The following is a 25,940-nucleotide window of genomic DNA, read 5'->3' as shown; positions in this document are numbered from 1 at the left end:
GGATTGTAGATTCAGACTCCACTTATTTGACAGCTAATAAGTGACATGACTAGAATTATACCTGAGTTTACACACAGGTATTCAAATGAATATCTCTGTTTACGTTTGTATATTTTTTCATTCTTTTATCAACTTATTTTTTCTTTTTTTTATTGTCATACACATCATTTAAAAATTCACATTGTTTTTAAAGTTGTAGAGCAGCCAGCACATCAGCATATTCAAACACTGGAAGAACCAATCTCTATTTTTTTTTTATCTCCTTCAATATCACACATATTCGTAAATATCATTACAATAATTGTTTATTAAAGGACAGATTGAGATTATTATTATTTTTTTATTATATAATAAAAAGAAATACAGAAATATCTTCTTTATAAGACTTCAGCACACTTTGGATGAAATAAAACTCACATTTTTAAACATTTGTTTAATGTTAGACTTTGACTTATTACATAGTGCAAATCAGTACCATTTTTCTGTTGATTTGTTAATGAAACTCAATAATCTATGCCAGTGATGTCTTGAGATTTGAAATATTTTCTCTCAACAAGAAAATGACATCTGTTTAAAATATCCCTCCATCTCATGTACCTGCTTAATCCAATTCATAGTTGCAGAGGGGCTGGAGTCTATCCCAGCAGTTATCAGGCAGCGTATAACTGTAGAGAGTATAGAGGCAACGTGCACCCTGGACATGTGACCAGTTCATCACAGGGCCCACACTGACACAGACACCCACTCACGCTCACTCTTGGGGTAAATTTAGAGTCACCAATTAACTGAACATGCATGTGTTTGAATTGTAGGAAGAAGCCACAGAACCCTGAGAGAACGTATGCATGCACAGAGAGAAAGGGTAAACTCTCTTTAGCAAGGCACCAGCTGAGATTTTAACCAGGAACCTTCCTGCTGTGAAGTGACAATGCTGCACAGCTCCATGCAACCCAAGGTTGCTACTTCTGGGAGAAATAAAAGCATTTTGCAAAGTAATATTTTTGTCTTTCTGCATTCCTCTAATCTTGCAAAGTTAAATTGGATGATAAAATATTATCTAAAGGCTATGAGTAGAGCAAGAGTGGAAACAGTTTTAAGCAGTAATAACTTCTACACTCATAGACCACCAAGTATGGAGAGATAAAACACTCACTGATAACACAGTTGTGTAGAGACCGACTTCTTTTTGTTAATAAAATTTATGTAAAATCTAAATGTAGAGGCAGTCTAAAAAAGAAAGGATGTTAAATGAACTTAGCCCCTGTCATTGTTGAACATACCAGAGCAGGTTGGGAATGGGGAATTCCACTGTCCAGTTTGCAAACACTCGATTTCCTTTGAGCCTTTCAGTTTGTACTCATCACTGCAGAGAAAACGTAATTTATGTCCAGCTGTGATGGGCTGATTCTGAGGTGGTAAACCAGCCACAAAGAGATTACTGTGTATAATGCCAAATTCACATGTGGGATCTAAAGAAAAAAAAAGATGACTTAATGCAAAGCAATATTAGTTTTACTTGTGTTTATTCGGTGGATTTGTTTGGTAAACATAATATTTTGTTCAGTTCATTTTCTTAATTAAGATTTTTTGCAGTAAAACTCAGTTCAGCTGTAAAATTACATTTACTGCAAACATAAGAAATGACTGTAATAAACATTTATACAATTGGTTTATACATATAATAATTAACAATGTTTCAATAATTGAATAAACCCAGGAATTTAAAATAAATGATTTAAAGTCAATATTTTACATTTTTTCTCACAGCAATGTAACAACTATGCACGTGTGACTTCCATACCATTTTGTTGTAAAGACGTCTTCACATTCAGCCACAGGACAAAAAGCCAAAGACGGAGACGTAGTTTCATCATGAAAATTCAGATTTCTGAATGTTTAAAAAAACTTCCTGGGATACAATCTGTCAAGTTACTTTCTCCACGTCTGAGTTACACAGAATCCTATCTCTCAAATTTTTAGCAAGAGAAATGGACACGCCCCCCCCGAAAAAACACACACACACACACATATTTGCACACACAGTTGCTGCACCGGCTTGCGTCCTTGACATGTTTATGCAAGATTAAATTCAAATAAGGTTAAAGTTCGACTTAGGCCCTGTTAACGGTTTAAGTGACTCTGCTAAAGTTGTTAATTATTTACATGTTTCATCCACACATAACCAACATTTCGGAGGTCTGAAACTGCTAATCTCATAGTTAGATTGCGTATGTGGGCGGTTTCTAGCTTCAGGCCAAAAAACTGACAACCTGTTCAGCTGGTGGCAAATTGTTGCTCTGCTGAACAATGAATTGGATAATTTGTACGTTTTGTAACTGTTGTACATTTTACTGATTTTACAAAAAGATGCTCATAATCCCTTGTGGTTATTTCCTATTTTCTCTTCTTTTTATTGTGTTTCAGTGTCTTCACTGCATCAATCACACTGAGTGAGAAGATGCTTTGCACCAAATTTAACAGCTACTTTCCATCTGCAGATTCTGGGCAGGTAAAAACAATAACAACTAGAAGCACTCAGAGAGTTTAGGCTAAGCCATTCTAATTTTGTTTGCCAAAAATTGTGGGCATTATTATTTTGTTAGAAGCTCTCAAACTTTAAAAAGAAATAAAAGAAATAAAATAACAAGCAGTGATTTCAGTCGTGGTTGGTACATCAGTTAGGGGAGTTACTGCTTGTTTCGGGTTATTGTTTACATTGCTAGTGTGGGGCTCTGTTGTTAGCACGTTCTCTCTACAACCAGTTGAGGCCATGATGTGGGTCACACCCACTGTTTACTGCTCAGGGCAAAGCAGAAAGAGAAAATTAAATCCGTCTTGCATTTGTCAGCTTCAGATTATAAATCTTCAGTCTCTCTTTATAGATCACATAGTGAACCTGCAACTTTGTTTTCTGCCACCTACTTTCAGCTTTTTGACATTCTTGTTTTTCAGCTCTTACCAGCGTGGCATTTCTACATTGAGCTCTCTTTTTGGCAGTGATCACTTTCACCTTGGTGGAAGGAATGACATCATTAGGCCCGAGCACCGAAGGCGGTGCGAAGGCCTATTGTAATTGCTCCGTTTCTTCCTTATTCTTCTTCTTCTTCTTCTTCTTCTTCTTCTTAAACATTGGAGGCATTTTTGGGGACCTGAACATGCACGAAAACGCGCCTATTTTTGTGTACCCCCCCAAAGGAATGTGAAAAATTTGATATTTTGGGGTGCTTGGGACTGTTCGGGCAAAATTGAATGAGAGCGCCACCTATTTACGATGCCCCGCCACTGCACGTCATCAATCTTTATGAAAATTGCTACAAATATTCTAAATGTTCGGGCGAACAAAAAATCCTCTTGGAGCAACAGCCTAAAACCAACAGGAAGTCGGCCATTTTGGGTCAAAGTCGCCATTTTGGCGTTTTACTGACATTTTCAAAATCTATCTCCTCCTAGAGATTTTATCGTACCGCTACCAAAATAGCTCAGGATGTCCAGAAGGCATGTGTCTTTAAAAGTTATTGAAAGTTTTCTAATAGGAGAAAGGGCATGGAGGGGGTGGGGCCTCAAATTTTGATGTGTCGCCGTGAAGAACGAAAGTGATATAGCTTCCACATAAAACAATGTATCTGAACCAAAATGGCCATGTATGATGCCAGTCCCATCCTGAACACATCTACATGTCAATATTTGGGTTATGAATTGGCCACGCCCCCTGGCGACAGTAAGTCATGGTTTTTACTTGGAGACCATCTTATCTGACATTTTGAACACAACCAGGTCCAAACTGGGTCAGACAGCAGAAAACAAGTTGGTGATGATAACCAGTGAAAACTGTTGCTCTATGCTGCAGGGCGAGACCGTGGCGCCATGGCGAACTTTGATAAGACGCCATGACATCATAAATCACTATAAATCCCTCAATTCTGATCCAATCCCCATCAGACTTGCAGGGATTAATCAGGGTCCGGCCCTGAACAGATTCATATCACCAATTCCGGTCTAGCCCTAAGCCCCGCCCACTTCCAACAGGAAGTGCTTTTTTTCAGACGCAGGGGTCCATCTCCTCAGGAATAAAACGTGCACACTTGAAAGTACTTCACAACAGGTCAAACCCTTTCATGATACCACAATAAAAATCTCAAGCTCCTTCGCCAAACGTAACCATGGCGAATAGCGGTCCGACGCCATCAAACAGGAAGTACTTGTAACTGACCCATTGTACTGCTGATCTACACCAAACCTGGCAGGGAGGAGCGCGGACCAGCCGAGAACTCAGCCACATTGACATATGTTGGAAAAATTGCAATATGGCTCTATAGCGCCACCTACAAATATTTAATTGATCATATCTGCCCACTACATTGACTGATATGGCTGAAATCCAGTATATTGATAGAACTTGGAAGGATGTACAAAAAAGCCTCTTGGACCTATATGATAGCTACAACAGGAAGTCGGCCATTTTGAAAAAGGTGTCATTTTTGGGGTCATTTTTGCATGTTTTTTGGTTTGCATTTGAACGAACTCCTCCTACAGATTTTATCGTATTTACCTCAAACGAAGTCTGAACATTCCAGAGGCATGCGTGGTCAAAAGTTATTGAAAATTTTCTAATAGGAGGTGGCGTTCAGCGGCGGCTCGTCATCAAGTTTTGATGTTTCGCCATCAAGCACGGAATCCATTATTTCTGAAATACAACACTCATTCTGTACCAAACTGCACAGGTTTCACTTCAGTTCCATGCCAACCACATCTACATGTCCAGATGTTGTCATCTGGACATTGCTGAACGCTGCATGGCGAGACCGTGGCGCCATGACACACTTGGAAAAGACGCCATGACATCATTAATCTGTATAAATCCCTCAATTTTCATCCAATTAATATGACACTTACACTGATTAATCAGGGGCTGCTCCTGAACAGATACATGTTACTACTTCTGGTCTTGGCCTAAGCCCCGCCCACTTGAAACAGGAAGTGCAATTTTCAGACAGCGGGGTCCCTCTCTTCAGGGATTAACCTCACACACTCTACAGTGCTTGAGATCAGGTCAAACCCTTTAATGGAACTATAGAAAAAAACCTCAAGTTCCTTCCTCAAGCAAAACCATGGCGAATGGCGTCCACCGCCATTAAACAGGAAGTACTTGTAACTGACCCAATGTACTCCTGATCTCCACCAAACTTGACAGAGAGGACAGTGGTCAGACCCTGGAACTGATTAAAGTACACATATGCTGGTTATGTGGCTCTATAGCGCCCCCTATAAATATTTAATCTATCAGCTCCAACCACTGCTTTGAACGACATGATAAAATGTGGCATATTTATGTAACATGCCAGGATAAACAAAAAAGTTTCTTCATGTCCTGATGTTCTCAACACCATAGCCCCGCCCCCTGGGAACAGGGAGTCCCACCATTTTAACCCTTTATCCTCTGTATAACTAATTCTAACTCATTAATATCATCCTTCATGAACTCATGCTTGAAAATATCACTGACTTCTTACAGCAGCTTGATTAAAATGGCTTCCTGTGATGGTTTAAATCATTCGCCATTATACAGGAAGTGGCACTAACCCTGCTGTCAGTTAACCAATTGAGCTAATATTTTCCTGTTCTCAACAGAGTTCCAACCTGAACATGGTTCTACATTAAAACAACTTTACCACCACGTACTGGCCACGTGGAATTTTCCTCTTGATGAAATCATGCTCCAGTTTGTGGGAATTCAACACAGTTTGTAAGAAACAAGGTGATGAATGCTTCAGATGTCGTGACTGGACAGGCTGAGTTGCAAGTTGATCCTCTCATGCCGAAAATCGCCTCTTGATGGAGATAAACTCTGCAAGAATGGGTATATAGCTGTGGGCGAGAGTGGCCGCGCTGCTGGAGGGAGGCTGCTAGGTGATGGGGCAGTGCAATAGGCCGAAGCGGCGCCAGAGGTGCGAGGGCCTCCAACGCTGCTTGCAGCTTTAATTAGGCCCGAGCACCGAAGGCGGTGCGAAGGCCTGTTGTAATTGCTCCGTTTTTTCCTTATTCTTCTTCTTCTTCTTCTTCTTCTTATTATTCTTCTTCTTAAACATTGGAGGCATTTTTGGGGACCTGAACATGCATGAAAACGCGCCTATTTTTGTGTACCCCCCCAAAGGAATGTGAAAAATTTGATATTTTGGGGTGCCCGGGACTGTTCGGGCCAAATTGAATGAGAGCGCCACCTATTTATTATGCCCCGCCACTGCACGTCATCAATCTTTATGAAAATCGCTAGATATATTCTAAATGTTTGGGCAAACAAAAACGCCTCTTGGAGCAACAGCCTAAAACCAACAGGAAGTCGGCCATTTTGGGTCAAAGTCGCCATTTTGGCATTTTACTGACATTTTCAAAATCTATCTCCTCCCAGAGATTTCATCATACCACTACCAAAATAGCTCAGGATGTCCAGAAGGCATGTGTCTTTAAAAGTTATTGAAAGTTTTCTAATAGGAGAAAGGGCATGGAGGGGGTGGGGCCTCAAAATTTGATGTCTCGCCGTGAAGAACGAAAGTGATATAACTTCCACGTAAAACAATATATTTGAACCAAAATTGCCATGTATGATGCCATTCCCATCCTGAACACCTCTACATGTCAATATTTGGGTTATGAATTGGCCACGCCCCCTGGCGACAGGAAGTCATTGTTTTTACTTGGAGACCCACTTATCTGACGTTTTCGAGACAACCAGGTCCAAACTGGGTCAGACAGCAGAAAACAAGTTGGTGATGATATCCAGTGAAAACTGTTGCTCTACGCTGCAGGGCGAGACCGTGGTGTCATGGCGATCTTCGATAAGACGCCATGACATCATAAATCACTATAAATCCCTCAATTCTGATCCAATCCCCATCAGACTTGCAGGGATTAATCAGGATCCGGCCCTAAACAGATCCATATGACCAATTCCAGACTAGCCCTAAGCCCCGCCCACTTCCAACAGGAAGTGGTTTTTTTCAGACGCTGGGGTCCATCTCCTCAGGAATGACACTTACACACTTGAAAGTACTTCAGAACAGGTCAAACCCTTTCATGATACCCCAATAAAAATCTCAAGTTCCTTTGCCAAACGTAACCTTGGCGAATAGTGGTCCGACGCCATCAAACAGGAAGTACTTGTAACTGACCCATTGTAACGTTGATCTCCACCAAACTCGGCAGAGAGGACCGCGGTCAGGTCGGGAACTCTGCCTTATTGACATATGCTGGAAAAATTGTAATACGGCTCTATAGCGCCCCCTAAAAATATTTAATTGATCATGTCTGCCCACTACATTGACCAATATGGCTGAAATCCAGTATATTGATAGAACATGGAAGGATGTACAAAAAAGCCTCTTGGACCTATATGATAACTTCAACAGGAAGTCGGCCATTTTGAAAAAATTGTCATTTTTGGGGTCATTTTTTCATGTTTCTTTGCCTTGCATTTGAACGAACTCCTCCTACAGATTTTATTGTATTTACCTCAAACTCAGTCTGAACACTCCAGAGGCATGCGTAGTCAAAAGTTATTGAAAATTTTCTAATAGGAGGTGGCGTTCGGCGGCGGCGCCTCATCAAGTTTTGATGTTTCGCCATGAAGCACGGAATCCATTATTTCTGAAATACAACACTCATTTTGTACCAAACTGCACATGTTTCACTTCAGTTCCATGCCAACCACATCTACATGTCCAGATGATGTCATCTGGACATTGCTCAACGCTGCATGGCGAGACCGTGGCGCCATGACAAAGTTGGATAAGATGCCATGACATCATTATTGAGTGTAAATCCCTCAATTTTCATCCAATCACCATCACACATACAGTGATTAATCAGGGTCTGCTCCTGAACAGATACATACAACTACTTCTGGTCTTGACCTAAGCCCCGCCCACCTGAAACAGGAAGTGCCATTTTCCTGCAGCGGGTTCCCTCTCGTCAGGGATTAACCTCACACACTCAGAAGTGCTAGAGATCAGTTCAAACCCTTTCATGATATTACAGAAAACAAAACTCAAGTTCGTTCCTCAAGCAAAACATGGCGAATGGCGTCCACCGCCATGAAACAGGAAGTACTTGTAACTGACCCAATGTACACCTGATCTCCACCAAACTCGGCAGGGAGGACAGTGGTCAGACCTGGAACTGATTCAAATACACATATGCTGGTTATGTGGCTCTATAGCGCCCCCTGTAAATATTTAATCTATCAGCTCCAACCACTGCTTTGAACGACATGATAAAATGTGGCATATTTATGTAACTTGACAAGACAAACAAATATTGCCTCTTCATGTCCTTATGTACTCAACACCATAGCCCCACCCCCTGGAAAAAGGAAGTCCCACCATGTTAACCTTTCTCATCTGTATAACTAATTCTAACTCAATTTATCATCCTTCATGAACTTATGGTGGAAAATATGACTGACGTCTTACAGCATCATGATTAAAATGGCTTTCTGTGATGGTTTAAATCATTCGCCATTATACAGAAAGTGGCACAAACCCTGCTGTCAGTTGACCAATTGAGCTAATATTTTCCTGTTCTCATTAGAGTTCCAACCTGAACATGGTCCTACATTAAAACAACTTTACCACCACCTAGTGGCCACGTGGAATTTTCCTCTTGATAAAATCATGCTCCAGTTTGTGGGAATTCAACACAGTTTGTAAGAAACAAGGTCATGAATGCTTCAGATGTCATCACTGGAAAGGCTGAGTTGGAAGTTGATCCTCGCATGAGAAAAATAACCTCTTGATTGGAGATAAACTCTGGAAGAATGGGTATATGGCTGTGGGCGATAGCGGCTGTGCTGCTGGAGGGAGGTTGCGGGGTGATGGGGCGGTGCAATAGGCCGAAGCGGCGCCAGAGGTGCGAGGGCCTCCAACGCTGCTTGCAGCTTTAATTAGGCCCGAGCACCGAAGGCGGTGCGAAGGCCTGTTGTAATTGCTCCGTTTTTTCCTTATTCTTATTATTATTCTTCTCAAAAGTAAATCGCATGGTAGGGGACCTGAACATGCGCGGAAACGCGCCTAGTTTTGCGTACCCCCCCAAAGGAATGCGAAAATTTACGTTTTGTCGTGTGCTCGGGACTGTTTGGGCAAAATTGAACGAGAGCGCCACCTATTTATGTTGCCCCGCCACTGCACATCATCAATCTTCATGAAATTCGCTACACATTTTCTAAATGCATGGGCGAACAAAAAATCCTCTTGGAGTAAAGCCCTAAAACAAACAGGAAGTCGGCCATTTTGGGTCAAAGTCGCCATTTTGGCGTTTTGCTGACATATTCAAAATCTATCTCCTCCTAGAGATTTTATCGTATCGCGACCAAAATAGCTTAGGATGTTCAGAAGGCATGTGTCTTTAAAAGTTATTGAAAGTTTTCTAATAGGAGAAAGGGCATGGAGGGGGCGGGGCCTCAAAGTTTGACATCTCGCCGTGAAGAACGAAAGTGATATAACTTCCACATAAAACAATATATCTGAACCAAAATGGCCATGTATGATGCCAGTCCCATCCTGAACACATCTACATGTCAATATTTAGGTTATGAATTGGCCACGCCCCCTGGCGACAGGAAGTCATGGTTTTTACTCGGAGACCCACTTATCTCACGTTTTGGACACAACCAGGTCCAAACTGGGTCAGACAACAGAAAATAAGTTGGTGATGATATCCAGTGAAAACTGTTGCTCTACGCTGCAGGGCGATACCGTGGCGCCATGGCGAACTTCGAAAAGACGCCATGACATCATAAATCAGTATAAATCCCTCAATTCTGATCCAATCCCCATCAGACTTGCAGAGATTACTCAGGGTGTAGCCCTGAATAGATCTATATGACCAATACCGGTCCAGCCCTAAGCCCCGCCCACTTCCAACAGGAAGTGCTTTTTTTCACACGCAGGGATCCATCTTCTCAGGAATGAAAGTTACACACTTGAAAGTGCTTCACAACAGGTCAAACCCTTTCATGAAACCACAAGAAAAATCTCAAGCTGCTTCGCCAAATGTAACCATGGCGAATAGTGGTCCAACGCCATCAAACAGGAAGTACTTGTGACTGACCCATTGTAATGTTGAGCTTCACCAAACTCACAACGAAATAGTGTGGTCAGAGAAGGATCTCAGCCACATTAACATCTGCTGGAACAATTGCAATATGGCTCTATAGCGCCCCCTACAAATATTGCATTGATCATAACTGCCCACTACATTGACCGATATGGCTGAAATCCACAACATTTATAGAACTTGGAAGGATGTACAAAAAAGCCTCTTGGACCTATATGATAACTTCAACAGGAAGTCGGCCATTTTGTAAAAATTGTCATTTTGGTGGTTATTTTTGCATGTTTCTTTGCCTTGCATTTGAACGAACTCCTCCTACAGATTTTATCGTAATTACCTCAAACTAAGTCTGAACACTCCAGAGGCATGTGTGGGCAAAAGTTATTGAAAATTTTCTAATAGGAAGTGGCGTTCAGCGGCGGCGCCTCATCAAGTTTTGATGTTTCGCCATCAAGCATGTAATCCATTATTTCTGAAATACAACACTCATTCTGTAGCAAACTGCAAATGTTTCACTTCAGTTCCATGCCAACCACAACTACAAGTCCTGATGTTGTCATCTGGACATTGCTCAACGCTGCATGGCGAGACCGTGGCGCCATGACAAAGTTGGATAAGGCGCCGTGACAACATTAATCTGTATAAATCCCTCAATTTTCATCCAATCAATATGACACTTTCTGTAATTAATCAGGGTCTGCTCCTGAACAGATACATGTACCTACTTCTGGTCTTGGCCTAAGCCACGCCCCCTGGAAACAGGAAGTGCCTTTCTCAGACACCGGGGTCCAGCTCATCAGGGATTAACCTCAGACACTCTACAGTGCTTCAGATCAGGTCAAACCCTTTCATGACACTACAGAAAAAACACCTCAAGTTCCGTTGTCAAGCAAAACCATGTTGAATGGCGTCCACCGCCATGAAACAGGAAGTACTTGTAACTGACCTAATGTACTCCTGATCTCCACCAAACTCAGCAGGGAGGACAGTGGTCAGGCCTGGAACTGATTCAAATAGACATATGCTGGTTATTTGTCTCTATATCGCCCCCTATGGTCATATTTTTCGCCATGAAACAGGAAGTCGCTCTAGCTCTGCTGTCAGTTGAACAAAGGAGGTGATTTTTTCCTGTTCTCATTAGAGTTCCAACCTGAACATGGTTCTTCATGAAAAACGACTATAGTAGAAATACGTGGAAATTTCCTCTTGATGAAATCATGCTCCAGTTTGTGGTATTTCAACACAGTTTGTAAGAAACAAGGTCATGAAGGCTTCAGATGTCATCACTGGACAGGCTGAGGTGCAAGTTGATCCTCTCATGAGGAAAATCACCTCTTGATGGAGATAAACTCTGGAAGAAAGGACATATGGCTGTGGGGAAAAGCGGCCGTGCTTACGGAGGAAGGTTGCTGGCTGAGGGGGCGGTGCAATAGGCCGAAGCGGTGCCAGAGGTGCGAGGGCCTCCAACGCTGCTTGCAGCTTTAATTCTTCTTCTTCTTCTTCTTAAACATTGGAGGCATTTTTGGGGACCTGAACATGCACGAAAACGCGCCTTTTTTTGTGTACCCCCCCAAAGGAATGTGAAAAATTTGATATTTTGGGGTGCTTGGGACTGTTCGGGCAAAATTGAATGAGAGCGCCACCTATTTACGATGCCCCGCCACTGCACGTCATCAATCTTTATGAAAATTGCTACAAATATTCTAAATGTTCGGGCGAACAAAAAATCCTCTTGGAGCAACAGCCTAAAACCAACAGGAAGTCGGCCATTTTGGGTCAAAGTCGCCATTTTGGCGTTTTACTGACATTTTCAAAATCTATCTCCTCCTAGAGATTTTATCGTACCGCTACCAAAATAGCTCAGGATGTCCAGAAGGCATGTGTCTTTAAAAGTTATTGAAAGTTTTCTAATAGGAGAAAGGGCATGGAGGGGGTGGGGCCTCAAATTTTGATGTGTCGCCGTGAAGAACGAAAGTGATATAGCTTCCACATAAAACAATGTATCTGAACCAAAATGGCCATGTATGATGCCAGTCCCATCCTGAACACATCTACATGTCAATATTTGGGTTATGAATTGGCCACGCCCCCTGGCGACAGTAAGTCATGGTTTTTACTTGGAGACCATCTTATCTGACGTTTTGAACACAACCAGGTCCAAACTGGGTCAGACAGCAGAAAACAAGTTGGTGATGATAACCAGTGAAAACTGTTGCTCTATGCTGCAGGGCGAGACCGTGGCGCCATGGCGAACTTTGATAAGACGCCATGACATCATAAATCACTATAAATCCCTCAATTCTGATCCAATCCCCATCAGACTTGCAGGGATTAATCAGGGTCCGGCCCTGAACAGATTCATATCACCAATTCCGGTCTAGCCCTAAGCCCCGCCCACTTCCAACAGGAAGTGCTTTTTTTCAGACGCAGGGGTCCATCTCCTCAGGAATAAAACGTGCACACTTGAAAGTACTTCACAACAGGTCAAACCCTTTCATGATACCACAATAAAAATCTCAAGCTCCTTCGCCAAACGTAACCATGGCGAATAGCGGTCCGACGCCATCAAACAGGAAGTACTTGTAACTGACCCATTGTACTGCTGATCTACACCAAACCTGGCAGGGAGGAGCGCGGACCAGCCGAGAACTCAGCCACATTGACATATGTTGGAAAAATTGCAATATGGCTCTATAGCGCCACCTACAAATATTTAATTGATCATATCTGCCCACTACATTGACTGATATGGCTGAAATCCAGTATATTGATAGAACTTGGAAGGATGTACAAAAAAACCCTCTTGGACCTATATGATAACTTCAACAGGAAGTCAGCCATTTTGAAAAAAGTGTCATTTTTGGGGTCATTTTTGCATGTTTCTTTGCCTTGCATTTGAACGAACTCCTCCTACAGATTTTATCGTATTTACCTCAAACTCAGTCTGAACACTCCAGAGGCATGCGTGGTCAAAAGTTATTGAAAATTTTCTAATAGGAGGTGGCGTTCAGCGGCGGCGCCTCATCAAGTTTTGATGTTTCGCCAACAAGCACGGAATCTATTATTTCTGAAATACAACACTCATTCTGTACCAAACTGCATATATTTCTCTTCACTTCCATGCCGACCACATCTACAAGTCCTGATGTTGTCATCTGGACATTGCTCAATGCTGCATGGCGAGACCGTGGCACCATGACAAGGTTGGATAAAACACCATGACATCATTATTAGGCCCGAGCACCGAAGGCGGTGCGAAGGCCTATTGTAATTGCTCCGTTTCTTCCTTATTAGGCCCGAGCACCGAAGGCGGTGCGAAGGCCTGTTGTAATTGCTCCGTTTTTTCCTTATTTAGGCCCGAGCACCGAAGGCGGTGCGAAGGCCTATTGTAATTGCTCCGTTTCTTCCTTATTAGGCCCGAGCACCGAAGGCGGTGCGAAGGCCTATTGTAATTGCTCCGTTTCTTCCTTATTTAGGCCCGAGCACCGAAGGCGGTGCGAAGGCCTATTGTAATTGCTCCGTTTCTTCCTTATTCTTCTTCTTCTTCTTCTTCTTCTTCTTCTTAAACATTGGAGGCATTTTTGGGGACCTGAACATGCACGAAAACGCGCCTATTTTTGTGTACCCCCCCAAAGGAATGTGAAAAATTTGATATTTTGGGGTGCTTGGGACTGTTCGGGCAAAATTGAATGAGAGCGCCACCTATTTACGATGCCCCGCCACTGCACGTCATCAATCTTTATGAAAATTGCTACAAATATTCTAAATGTTCGGGCGAACAAAAAATCCTCTTGGAGCAACAGCCTAAAACCAACAGGAAGTCGGCCATTTTGGGTCAAAGTCGCCATTTTGGCGTTTTACTGACATTTTCAAAATCTATCTCCTCCTAGAGATTTTATCGTACCGCTACCAAAATAGCTCAGGATGTCCAGAAGGCATGTGTCTTTAAAAGTTATTGAAAGTTTTCTAATAGGAGAAAGGGCATGGAGGGGGTGGGGCCTCAAATTTTGATGTGTCGCCGTGAAGAACGAAAGTGATATAGCTTCCACATAAAACAATGTATCTGAACCAAAATGGCCATGTATGATGCCAGTCCGATCCTGAACACATCTACATGTCAATATTTGGGTTATGAATTGGCCACGCCCCCTGGCGACAGTAAGTCATGGTTTTTACTTGGAGACCATCTTATCTGACATTTTGAACACAACCAGGTCCAAACTGGGTCAGACAGCAGAAAACAAGTTGGTGATGATAACCAGTGAAAACTGTTGCTCTATGCTGCAGGGCGAGACCGTGGCGCCATGGCGAACTTTGATAAGACGCCATGACATCATAAATCACTATAAATCCCTCAATTCTGATCCAATCCCCATCAGACTTGCAGGGATTAATCAGGGTCCGGCCCTGAACAGATTCATATCACCAATTCCGGTCTAGCCCTAAGCCCCGCCCACTTCCAACAGGAAGTGCTTTTTTTCAGACGCAGGGGTCCATCTCCTCAGGAATAAAACGTGCACACTTGAAAGTACTTCACAACAGGTCAAACCCTTTCATGATACCACAATAAAAATCTCAAGCTCCTTCGCCAAACGTAACCATGGCGAATAGCGGTCCGACGCCATCAAACAGGAAGTACTTGTAACTGACCCATTGTACTGCTGATCTACACCAAACCTGGCAGGGAGGAGCGCGGACCAGCCGAGAACTCAGCCACATTGACATATGTTGGAAAAATTGCAATATGGCTCTATAGCGCCACCTACAAATATTTAATTGATCATATCTGCCCACTACATTGACTGATATGGCTGAAATCCAGTATATTGATAGAACTTGGAAGGATGTACAAAAAAGCCTCTTGGACCTATATGATAGCTACAACAGGAAGTCGGCCATTTTGAAAAAGGTGTCATTTTTGGGGTCATTTTTGCATGTTTTTTGGTTTGCATTTGAACGAACTCCTCCTACAGATTTTATCGTATTTACCTCAAACGAAGTCTGAACATTCCAGAGGCATGCGTGGTCAAAAGTTATTGAAAATTTTCTAATAGGAGGTGGCGTTCAGCGGCGGCTCGTCATCAAGTTTTCATGTTGAGCCATCAAGCACGGAATCCATTATTTCTGAAATACAACACTCATTCTGTACCAAACTGCACAGGTTTCACTTCAGTTCCATGCCAACCACATCTACATGTCCAGATGTTGTCATCTGGACATTGCTGAACGCTGCATGGCGAGACCGTGGCGCCATGACACACTTGGAAAAGACGCCATGACATCATTAATCTGTATAAATCCCTCAATTTTCATCCAATTAATATGACACTTACACTGATTAATCAGGGGCTGCTCCTGAACAGATACATGTTACTACTTCTGGTCTTGGCCTAAGCCCCGCCCACTTGAAACAGGAAGTGCAATTTTCAGACAGCGGGGTCCCTCTCTTCAGGGATTAACCTCACACACTCTACAGTGCTTGAGATCAGGTCAAACCCTTTAATGGAACTATAGAAAAAACCGTCAAGTTCCTTCCTCAAGCAAAACCATGGCGAATGGCGTCCACCGCCATTAAACAGGAAGTACTTGTAACTGACCCAATGTACTCCTGATCTCCACCAAACTTGACAGAGAGGACAGTGGTCAGACCCTGGAACTGATTAAAGTACACATATGCTGGTTATGTGGCTCTATAGCGCCCCCTATAAATATTTAATCTATCAGCTCCAACCACTGCTTTGAACGACATGATAAAATGTGGCATATTTATGTAACATGCCAGGATAAACAAAAAAGTTTCTTCATGTCCTGATGTTCTCAACACCATAGCCCCGCCCCCTGGGAACAGGGAGTCCCACCATTTTAACCCTTTATCCTCTGTATAACTAATTCTAACTCATTAATATCCTTCATGAACTCATGCTTGAAAATATCACTGACTTCTTACAGCAGCTTGATTAAAATGGCTTCCTGTGATGGTTTAAATCATTCGCCATTATACAGGAAGTGGCACTAACCCTGCTGTCAGTTAACCAATTGAGCTAATATTTTCCTGTTCTCAACAGAGTTCCAACCTGAACATGGTTCTACATTAAAACAACTTTGCCACCACGTACTGGCCATGTGGAATTTTCCTCTTGATGAAATCATGCTCCAGTTTGTGGGAATTCAACACAGTTTGTAAGAAACAAGGTGATGAATGCTTCAGATGTCGTGACTGGACAGGCTGAGTTGCAAGTTGATCCTCTCATGCCGAAAATCGCCTCTTGATGGAGATAAACTCTGCAAGAATGGGTATATAGCTGTGGGCGAGAGTGGCCGCGCTGCTGGAGGGAGGCTGCTAGGTGATGGGGCAGTGCAATAGGCCGAAGCGGCGCCAGAGGTGCGAGGGCCTCCAACGCTGCTTGCAGCTTTAATCTTCTTCTTCTTCTTCTTCTTCTTAAACATTGGAGGCATTTTTGGGGACCTGAACATGCACGAAAACGCGCCTATTTTTGTGTACCCCCCCAAAGGAATGTGAAAAATTTGATATTTTGGGGTGCTTGGGACTGTTCGGGCAAAATTGAATGAGAGCGCCACCTATTTACGATGCCCCGCCACTGCACGTCATCAATCTTTATGAAAATTGCTACAAATATTCTAAATGTTCGGGCGAACAAAAAATCCTCTTGGAGCAACAGCCTAAAACCAACAGGAAGTCGGCCATTTTGGGTCAAATTCGCCATTTTGGCGTTTTACTGACATTTTCAAAATCTATCTCCTCCTAGAGATTTTATCGTACCGCTACCAAAATAGCTCAGGATGTCCAGAAGGCATGTGTCTTTAAAAGTTATTGAAAGTTTTCTAATAGGAGAAAGGGCATGGAGGGGGTGGGGCCTCAAAGTTTGATGTGTCGCCGTGAAGAACGAAAGTGATATAACTTCCACATAAAACAATGTATCTGAACCAAAATGGCCATGTATGATGCCAGTCCCATCCTGAACACATCTACATGTCAATATTTGGGTTATGAATTGGCCACGCCCCCTGGCGACAGTAAGTCATGGTTTTTACTTGGAGACCCTCTTATCTGACGTTTTGAACACAACCAGGTCCAAACTGGGTCAGACAGCAGAAAACAAGTTGGTGATGATAACCAGTGAAAACTGTTGCTCTATGCTGCAGGGCGAGACCGTGGCGCCATGGCGAACTTTGATAAGACGCCATGACATCATAAATCACTATAAATCCCTCAATTCTGATCCAATCCCCATCAGACTTGCAGGGATTAATCAGGGTCCGGCCCTGAACAGATTCATATCACCAATTCCGGTCTAGCCCTAAGCCCCGCCCACTTCCAACAGGAAGTGCTTTTTTTCAGACGCAGGGGTCCATCTCCTCAGGAATAAAAGGTGCACACTTGAAAGTACTTCACAACAGGTCAAACCCTTTCATGATACCACAATAAAAATCTCAAGCTCCTTCGCCAAACGTAACCATGGCGAATAGCGGTCCGACGCCATCAAACAGGAAGTACTTGTAACTGACCCATTGTACTGCTGATCTACACCAAACCTGGCAGGGAGGAGCGCGGACCAGCCGAGAACTCAGCCACATTGACATATGTTGGAAAAATTGCAATATGGCTCTATAGCGCCACCTACAAATATTTAATTGATCATATCTGCCCACTACATTGACTGATATGGCTGAAATCCAGTATATTGATAGAACTTGGAAGGATGTACAAAAAAGCCTCTTGGACCTATATGATAACTTCAACAGGAAGTCAGCCATTTTGAAAAAAGTGTCATTTTTGGGGTCATTTTTGCATGTTTCTTTGCCTTGCATTTGAACGAACTCCTCCTACAGATTTTATCGTATTTACCTCAAACTCAGTCTGAACACTCCAGAGGCATGCGTGGTCAAAAGTTATTGAAAATTTTCTAATAGGAGGTGGCGTTCAGCGGCGGCGCCTCATCAAGTTTTGATGTTTCGCCAACAAGCACGGAATCTATTATTTCTGCAATACAACACTCATTCTGTACCAAACTGCATATATTTCTCTTCACTTCCATGCCGACCACATCTACAAGTCCTGATGTTGTCATCTGGACATTGCTCAACGCTGCATGGCGAGACCGTGGCGCCATGACAAGGTTGGATAAAACGCCATGACATCATTATTGAGTATAAATCCCTCAATTTTCATCCAATCAGCATCACACTTGCACTGATTAATCAGAGTCTGCTTCTTAACAGATATATGTAATTACTTCTGGTCTTGGCCTAAGCCCCGCCCACTTGAAACAGGAAGTGCCTTTTTCCTGCAGCAGGGTCCCTCTCGTCAGGGATTAACCTCACACACTCTACAGTGCTTCAGATCAGGTCAAACCCTTTCATGATATAAGAGAAAAAAAACCTCAAGTTCCTTCCTCAAGCAAAACATGGCAAATGGCGTCCACCGCCATGAAACAGGAAGTACTTGTAACTGACCCAATGTACTCCTGATCTCGACCAAACTTGGCAGGGAGGACAGTGGTCAGGCCTGGAACTGATTCAAATACACATATGCTGGTAATATGGCTCTATAGCGCCCCCTATCAATATTTAGTCTATCAGCTCCACCCACTGCTTTGAACGACATAGTAAAATGTGGCATATTTATATAACATGCCAGGACAAACAAAAAAGCCACTTCATGTCCTGATGTTCTCAACACCATAGCCCTGGGAAAAGGAAGTCCCACCATTTTAACCCTTTATCCTCTGTATAACTAATTCTAACTCATTAATATCATCCTTCATGAACTCATGGTTGAAAATATGACTGACTTCTTACAGCATCATGATTAAAATGGCTTCCTGTGATGGTTTAAATCCTTCGCCATTATACAGGAAGTGGCACTAACCCTGCTGTCAGTTGACCAATTGAGCTAATATTTTCCTGTTCTCATTAGAGTTCCAATCTGAACATGGTTGTACATTAAAAGAACTTTACCACCACCTAGTGGCCACGTGGAATTTTCCTCTTGATGAAATCATGCCCCAGATTGTGGGAATTCAACACAGTTTGTAAGAAACAAGGTCATGAATGCTTCAGATGTCATCACTGGACAGGCTGACGTGCAAGTTGATCTTCTGATGAGGAAAATCACCTCTTGATGGAGATAAACTCTGGAAGAATGGGTATATGGCTGTGGGCAAGAGAGGCTGTGTTGCTGGAGGGAGGCTCTTGGCCGATGGGGCGGTGCAATAGGCCGAAGCGGCGCCAGAGGTGCGAGGGCCTCCAACGCTGCTTGCAGCTTTAATTAATGCTTGTAATTTTACCATCATCGAAATGATCCTTAACTGGAACCAAGGGAAGGTGGGGTGAGGGAGCAAAAGCTTGTATAAATATTGAAGTAGTATTTTCATCAATGTAGACAACAGTTTTTCTAATAACCTGTTCTGATAACAACATCCAACCATCACCACAACCTTGGAAATATTTAGACCTTTAGAGATGACTAGATCCAGACAGTGTCCTGTGTTTTGCATCTTTTTTCTTTTACATACTGAGTTAGACCAAAGTTGTCATGGAAAACAATTATACAGAACCAGTTATATGGAAAAAATACCACAGAGCAGAGCACAGGGCAGCGGTTCCCAACCTGGGGTGCGAGACCCCCTAGGGGGTCCCCCAAAGAGCACATGGGGTCCCTGAAGCTTTGAACATTAGAGCCATTGTGATTAATGTCCACAAATTTTTCCTATTTTAACAAGAAAAGTGTAAGGCTGTATGTTGTCTATTCATCTTTGGCTTTATCAAAGGACAGGACTCAACCAGAATACATTATTCATGGTGTGAATCTGACTTTTGAAAACATAAAACCAAGCATGGCTTCAGCATGGGGTGGGGCAGGGAGTCCATGGATTTTTAGTATATGGATGAAGAGGGTCCCCGAGGAAAAAAGGTTGGGAACCACTGCCATAGAGTGATTTTGGTTGTGCAAACACAATGATTTGTTTCCATGTCAGTGAGAAAATAATCCCAAGTTGTGAATGAACTAGGACGTTTATATTAAGTCATTAATCCTTAATTAATCAAGTTGTTCCTAATGGGAAACATTATTTACAGACAGCTCCCCAAACAAAAAAAATTATAACAACAAATTATAAAAAACCCATTCACATCAACAAACAGGACTTTCCAATAAAATCACCAAATAAAATCCACTGTTAAACAAAAACAGCACACACAATATGATCCTTAAATAAAATAGCAAAAATAACTTAAGTAGTAAAAGTTTAACGTTACTCATGGCCAGAACGAGTAAGAAATGATTATGGGGCAATTGATTTGAAGAAGGAGAAAACCCTTTATGTCAGTGGAGTCTGAAGTATTGTTTCAATTGAAAAACATCCAGTGTTACTACCTATCACTGCAATAATACATTACATCTGTGACACTGTCTTAAGATCACACAGTCCTCTTGAAGTTGTCCTTTATTCACTAATTTTATTTTAATGTTAATGTTTTACGTTTGTCCAGGCAGCTCATGTCACTTCCAGTTAGCTCAAGTTTTTACTGCCAAAAAACAGGGTCATCACAGCAGCACAACACCCACACAATCTTGCTTAATCAATGTTTTGCCCTTTGTTACACCTAAACTCAACTTCACTGAACTGACTTAATGTTGAATGTTGAACTTTTTCTGCTGCATCAACTGGATCTATCTATCTATCTATCTATCTATCTATCTATCTATCTATCTATCTATCTATCTATCTATCTATCTATCTATCTATCTTTAGCTTTAGCTTATAAGGACTCCTGGTCACTCATAAATCACTGGAACGAATGTATGTTTTGATAAATCTAGTTGATTGCCATCGGAGAACCAGTGGAATGATGTCTGCTAACCCTGCAGTATCAGTGAGCTGCACTGAGTGTGAGCAACTGCTGGAGAAGAGGATTGAAACACTGCAAGGCATTCGTGTGAATGAAGAATTTATTGACTCTATTGCAGCTTCTGTACAAGCTACTGAGCTGTTAAATGAATTAAGTCAAATCTTCATACGCGAAGGCATGTCAAATGTGGAGCCTGCCTCTATTTGATGTGTTCAAATGACACTGGAATAGCTGGGGAAGATCCCAAACCGTACGGTCAGGCTGATCTCTCCTACTGGAACAGTGTTGGTGCCAGACTGAGGTCATCAACTCCAGCCACAACCTGGTCTGATGTTGCTCGTTGCAGAGGTAAATCAAGCAGGAAATTTAAAGCTCCAACCACTCCAACACCTAAATATATGTTGACTCATATTAAAATGAATGATGATGAATGTAATGCTGTCTGTCCATCCATAATCAAATAACATAAAAAGACAATATGATAAATTCAAGCTCTAAGTAATGGCAGAAAAAATACATGTAATCACATCTTAATTGAAAACAGTAGAAAAAGAAAAACAATTCTGCCCCAAAATGAACAGACCTAAAGTAAAACTCCCATTTAAAGTCATGCAGTACTGTATATGATACTGCAGTAATTTTAGTTTTCTGAAATTACTGTAGGAAGAGAGAGAGAGAAAAAAAGAAAAAAAGAAACAACAACAAAAAAACAAAACAAAAAGGTAAAAACGGTTAGCAGTGTGAGTTGTGGCTGAGAAAAATCTGTTATTGTCTTCTAATAAATACAATTTTTGTATAAATATCTCTGTTAGTCATCCCTCTATCAATCTATTATCAAATAACATTTGTTGTGTAATGAAATTTTATTTATTAATCATGAAGAGACAAAAGATTCAGCACATATGATTTTATTAGAATGACCACACACAGCAATGAATCAGATTATGCTTTGCTGTTGGTTTTGCTGCACATTTTAATTAAGATGAAGTCACTGACGTCTCTGGCAGGTGGGCAGGGTCATCTCACCATCATTACACATCTGACGCATTAGTACATCACCGACACGTTCAAATCCTCGTTTACAAGCGAATGTAATGTGATCACCATGTTCTGAATATAGTTTATCTAATCCTGTTCTTCTGAAATCAATGTTATTGTCATCCAAGTCATATTGACTGACAGTGCAGGGTTCTGTAAGAGAATAAAAACAAGGAGTGTTTTTGTCAGTAAGAAAAATACAAAAAATCAGAATAAATGACAGAAATAATAATGTACATGAACTTTTGTGAAAATGAAACAAATTGTTATTAACTATATATTACATGTTATAAACAGTAATATTAACATATTCTATTCAAATTTTAAACCTTTAGAGCTCGATGTAGATATTGTAAGTGAGAAATAGAATACTGCTTTGTATAAACCGTTTGTCTTAAACATTAATCCTGTTTAGATGGATGAAGAATTTACTTAGACCACATATAAGATTTACTGTGGCATCTACTTTGGATTCTCCTTCGTTTGTTAACAAGAACAATGTTTGCCACTGCTTCTTTAAGGGTTTTAGGTCTTAACAGGTAAATACAGAACTGTATGATGACCATCCAGAATTTTAACCTGAAAATTATTGCAGTCTTCTGACAGTTTTCTTAAATGTTTTAACCATGTGGCCAGTTTTTCACAGAATAACACACCCCATCTTTACTTAAAGACTCAGCCTCCTTGGGATGTTCTTTTCATGTCTAATCATGTTATTGATCTGTTCCTAATGAACCTGATTAGTTGTAAAATGTCCTACTAAATTAGTAAGTGCCATGATTTTCCAAATTTCAATTAGAATTGATTTACTTTTTGCATAAAATTGTAATGTGATTAAAAGCAGGATCATTATGTAATATTTTCTTATATTGTGTATAATTTGGCAATCATTGATTTTATTGTCTTCAGTGATCTTCAATATTTTAGCAACATTTCTAAAACATTTATAAAGTACAAGTTCTACTGTTGTGTGTCGTCAAATATGATCCTCTTTATAAGCTGTGTATTTAAAAGATAATATGATGATAATATGGAGTTGTTTTTTACTCCTAATATAATTTTTCTGAAACAGAAGTGAAATGGAGCATTGAGAACAAAGATTAATTCTACCAACATAGAATTCTCCCAGAATGAAATATTAGACATGTTTTTACTGCAACTTACTGAGACATCTCATCTCTCCAGTCCAGTTACCATCCTTGCATGTTTTGTATGGTCCACCCTCCATTGTGTGGTATTGCTGACATCTGAATTCAACTCTCTCCTTATGTGCAAACTGAGTTTTGCTTGCCAAGTAGTCTCCATTATCAACGAATGGCGGATCTGAACATCCTTGTAAACCTTTAAAATGAGGAGAATGACACAGAAGATACAAGAAAATCCAACTTAAGATGTAACTGTGTTCCACTGATCACATTATCATGTATTTTTTTTTAACTTCTACAGTTTGAGATCTTAAATGTGTATTCAACTCTCTCGTTACGTGAAAAATGACTTCTGCTTTCTCCATATTCAAGGACCGGTGGTCCTGAACAACTTGAAGTACCTACAAAAATGTGGGTAATCAGAGGGAAAATAAAGCTCAAGATGTTATGTTGTCCCAATTATCACATTTCCACCCAGAGTCTAAATCTTAGACGTCAATCCCCAGTTTCACTCGACACTTTGTTTTCAAAACGAGATGTCGGCTCTCTCTGTCTCTGTTACAGGCATGTTTGAATAAAACACCAACAACAGGAAGGATAAAGACTAAATGAATGCTGCTTGAGAATGAATTACAAAACAAACAAACAAAAACAAACAAATAAACAAACTGTTCATTACAGATTTTTTTCTTCTTTTTATCCATCAGAAGTGTGCACATTTCTGGTCTTTCAACAATTATTTGTTTTTCTGCAATTTCATAAAATCCAAGAAGACAAGTGAAAATTAATTACTTGAAGGAAGAAGAAGAAATTTGGCTAGAAACTAAACAATGGAGCAACAATAAACTTATGAAGTCTTAGTGTTGCTGTTTGTACTTTTGTGTCCAAAACTAATACAGTTTTCACCAGAATATGTTAAGTATGAGCAGTATAGAGGTAGCGAGATATCCAACATATTGCGCTACGATGCGTTCTTCATCTCTTCTTTACTGGTTGGTCTGTTTGCTTTCACACTGTCAACGGCTCAGGGCTCATTTCACGTGGACCAAACAACCCTAGCATGAATACGCTCTAAATGTAGACTAGCCAGGTGTTACTGAACTGAAGCGGGTCCTTCAGGCATTACTTTTCAGCAGACTACATTGGAACTTTTACATCCCTCACCAGACATCTCCAAAACCATTCTCAGCTTCACTCATGTGACCCTTACAACTCACGAGAATTGTGTGATACAAACAAGTCTGAGCTGGAAACGACCCAAAGACTCAAAGAATGAATGACCAGTGACCAAATGACACAATAACTCACTTTTAAGAACATGTTGATCATTAGATTGATCTAAAAGTGCAAAATAAAGTCTTGTTGCCCTTTTCTTTAAATATCTTACATTCTTCTGGGGAGAAATAAAAGCATTTTGCTACGTTACCATGGTTCCTCTTCTCTATTAGTGCACAGCTGAACTGGGTGAGAAGATAGTTAGCAGCTATGAGCAAAGTAAAGGTGGAAATTATTTTAACCAGTAATCTTCCCGCTACAATGAAGAGACCAAGTATGGAGAGGGTACACTCAAACTGGTAACAAAGTTATGGATTATGTAGAGCTTGAACTTTTCTGTGTATAAAGTTGATCTAAAAGTTTGATGGAAAGGCACTCTAAATCATGTTGAATCAACGTAACCTCCAGTTTAGGTCAACATACCAGAGCAGGTTGGGACGGGGGAATTCCACTGTCCAGTTCGCAAGCATTCAATTTCTCTCGAGCCTCTCAGCTCGCTCTCCTCATTGCACTGGAAGCGTAATTTATGTCCAGGTTGGATTGGTTGATTCAGCAGTGGCAAACCAGAAACAAAGAGACGAGGGTCCATCACGCCAACTTCACAAGTGGGATCTTTAAAACAAAAAACAAAAAACAAAATAAATAAAAACAGATCAAACAGATTTTTCGTTTTCTTTAAAGGTTAAAAATAACTTTGTGTGTTTAGATACCCATTATAAAAATGCAATCAGCAGCTTCAGTCGTGGGTTGTGAGTGTCCAGTCTTTGATTCTCCAGTGTTGTTGTTTAGCATCAATTTATTTATCTTTTAACTGGGATTGTAGATTCAGACTCCACTTATTTGACAGCTAATAAATGACATGACTAGAATTATACTGAGTTTACACACAGGTATTCAAATTAATATCTCTGTTTACGTTTGTATATTTTTTCATTCTTTTATCAACTTATTCTTTCTTTTTTTATTGTCATAAACATCATTTAAAAATTCACATTGTTTTTAAAGTTGTAGAGCAGCCAGCACATCAGTATATTCAAACACTGGAAGAACCAATCTCTATTTTTTTTTATCTCCTTCAATATCACACATATTTGTAAATATCATTACAATAATTGTTTATTAAAGGACAGATTAATATTACTGTTTTTATTATATAATAAAAAGAAATACAGAAATGTCTTCTTTAAGACTTCAGCACACTTTGGATGAAATAAAACTTACATTTTTAAACATTTCTTTAATGTTAGACTTTGACTTATTACATAGTGCAAATCAGTACCATTTTTCTGTTGATTTGTTAATGAAACTCAATAATCTATGCCAGTGATGTCTTGAGATTTGAAATATTTTCTCTCAACAAGAAAATGACATCTGTTTAAAATATCCCTCCATCTCATGTACCTGCTTAATCCAATTCATAGTTGCAGAGGGGCTGGAGTCTATCCCAGCAGTTATCAGGCAGCGTATAACTGTAGAGAGTATAGAGGCAACGTGCACCCTGGACAT

The 25,940-nt window shown here is 40.9% G+C and overlaps 1 protein-coding gene and 1 long non-coding RNA gene across 2 annotated transcripts in view; both read right to left on the bottom strand.

Annotated features, from left to right (window-relative positions):
* Positions 1 to 25,940, bottom strand: part of LOC121652535 (complement factor H-like) — a 126,910-nt gene that overhangs the window by 88,344 nt on the left and 12,626 nt on the right. The gene's annotated exons all lie outside the window — the stretch shown is intronic.
* On the bottom strand, positions 1,409 to 1,972 carry LOC121652544. The gene is made up of 2 exons (XR_006012625.1): positions 1,802 to 1,972; positions 1,409 to 1,469 (listed from the first exon to the last, which is right to left on the bottom strand). It is a non-coding gene; the product is annotated as an uncharacterized LOC121652544 (long non-coding RNA).

This window comes from Melanotaenia boesemani, chromosome 14, assembly GCF_017639745.1.
Source record: "Melanotaenia boesemani isolate fMelBoe1 chromosome 14, fMelBoe1.pri, whole genome shotgun sequence".
Lineage (NCBI taxonomy): Eukaryota > Metazoa > Chordata > Actinopteri > Atheriniformes > Melanotaeniidae > Melanotaenia > Melanotaenia boesemani.
Note: the sequence above shows the minus strand (reverse complement) of the source record. Positions and strands in the feature narration are given on the sequence as shown.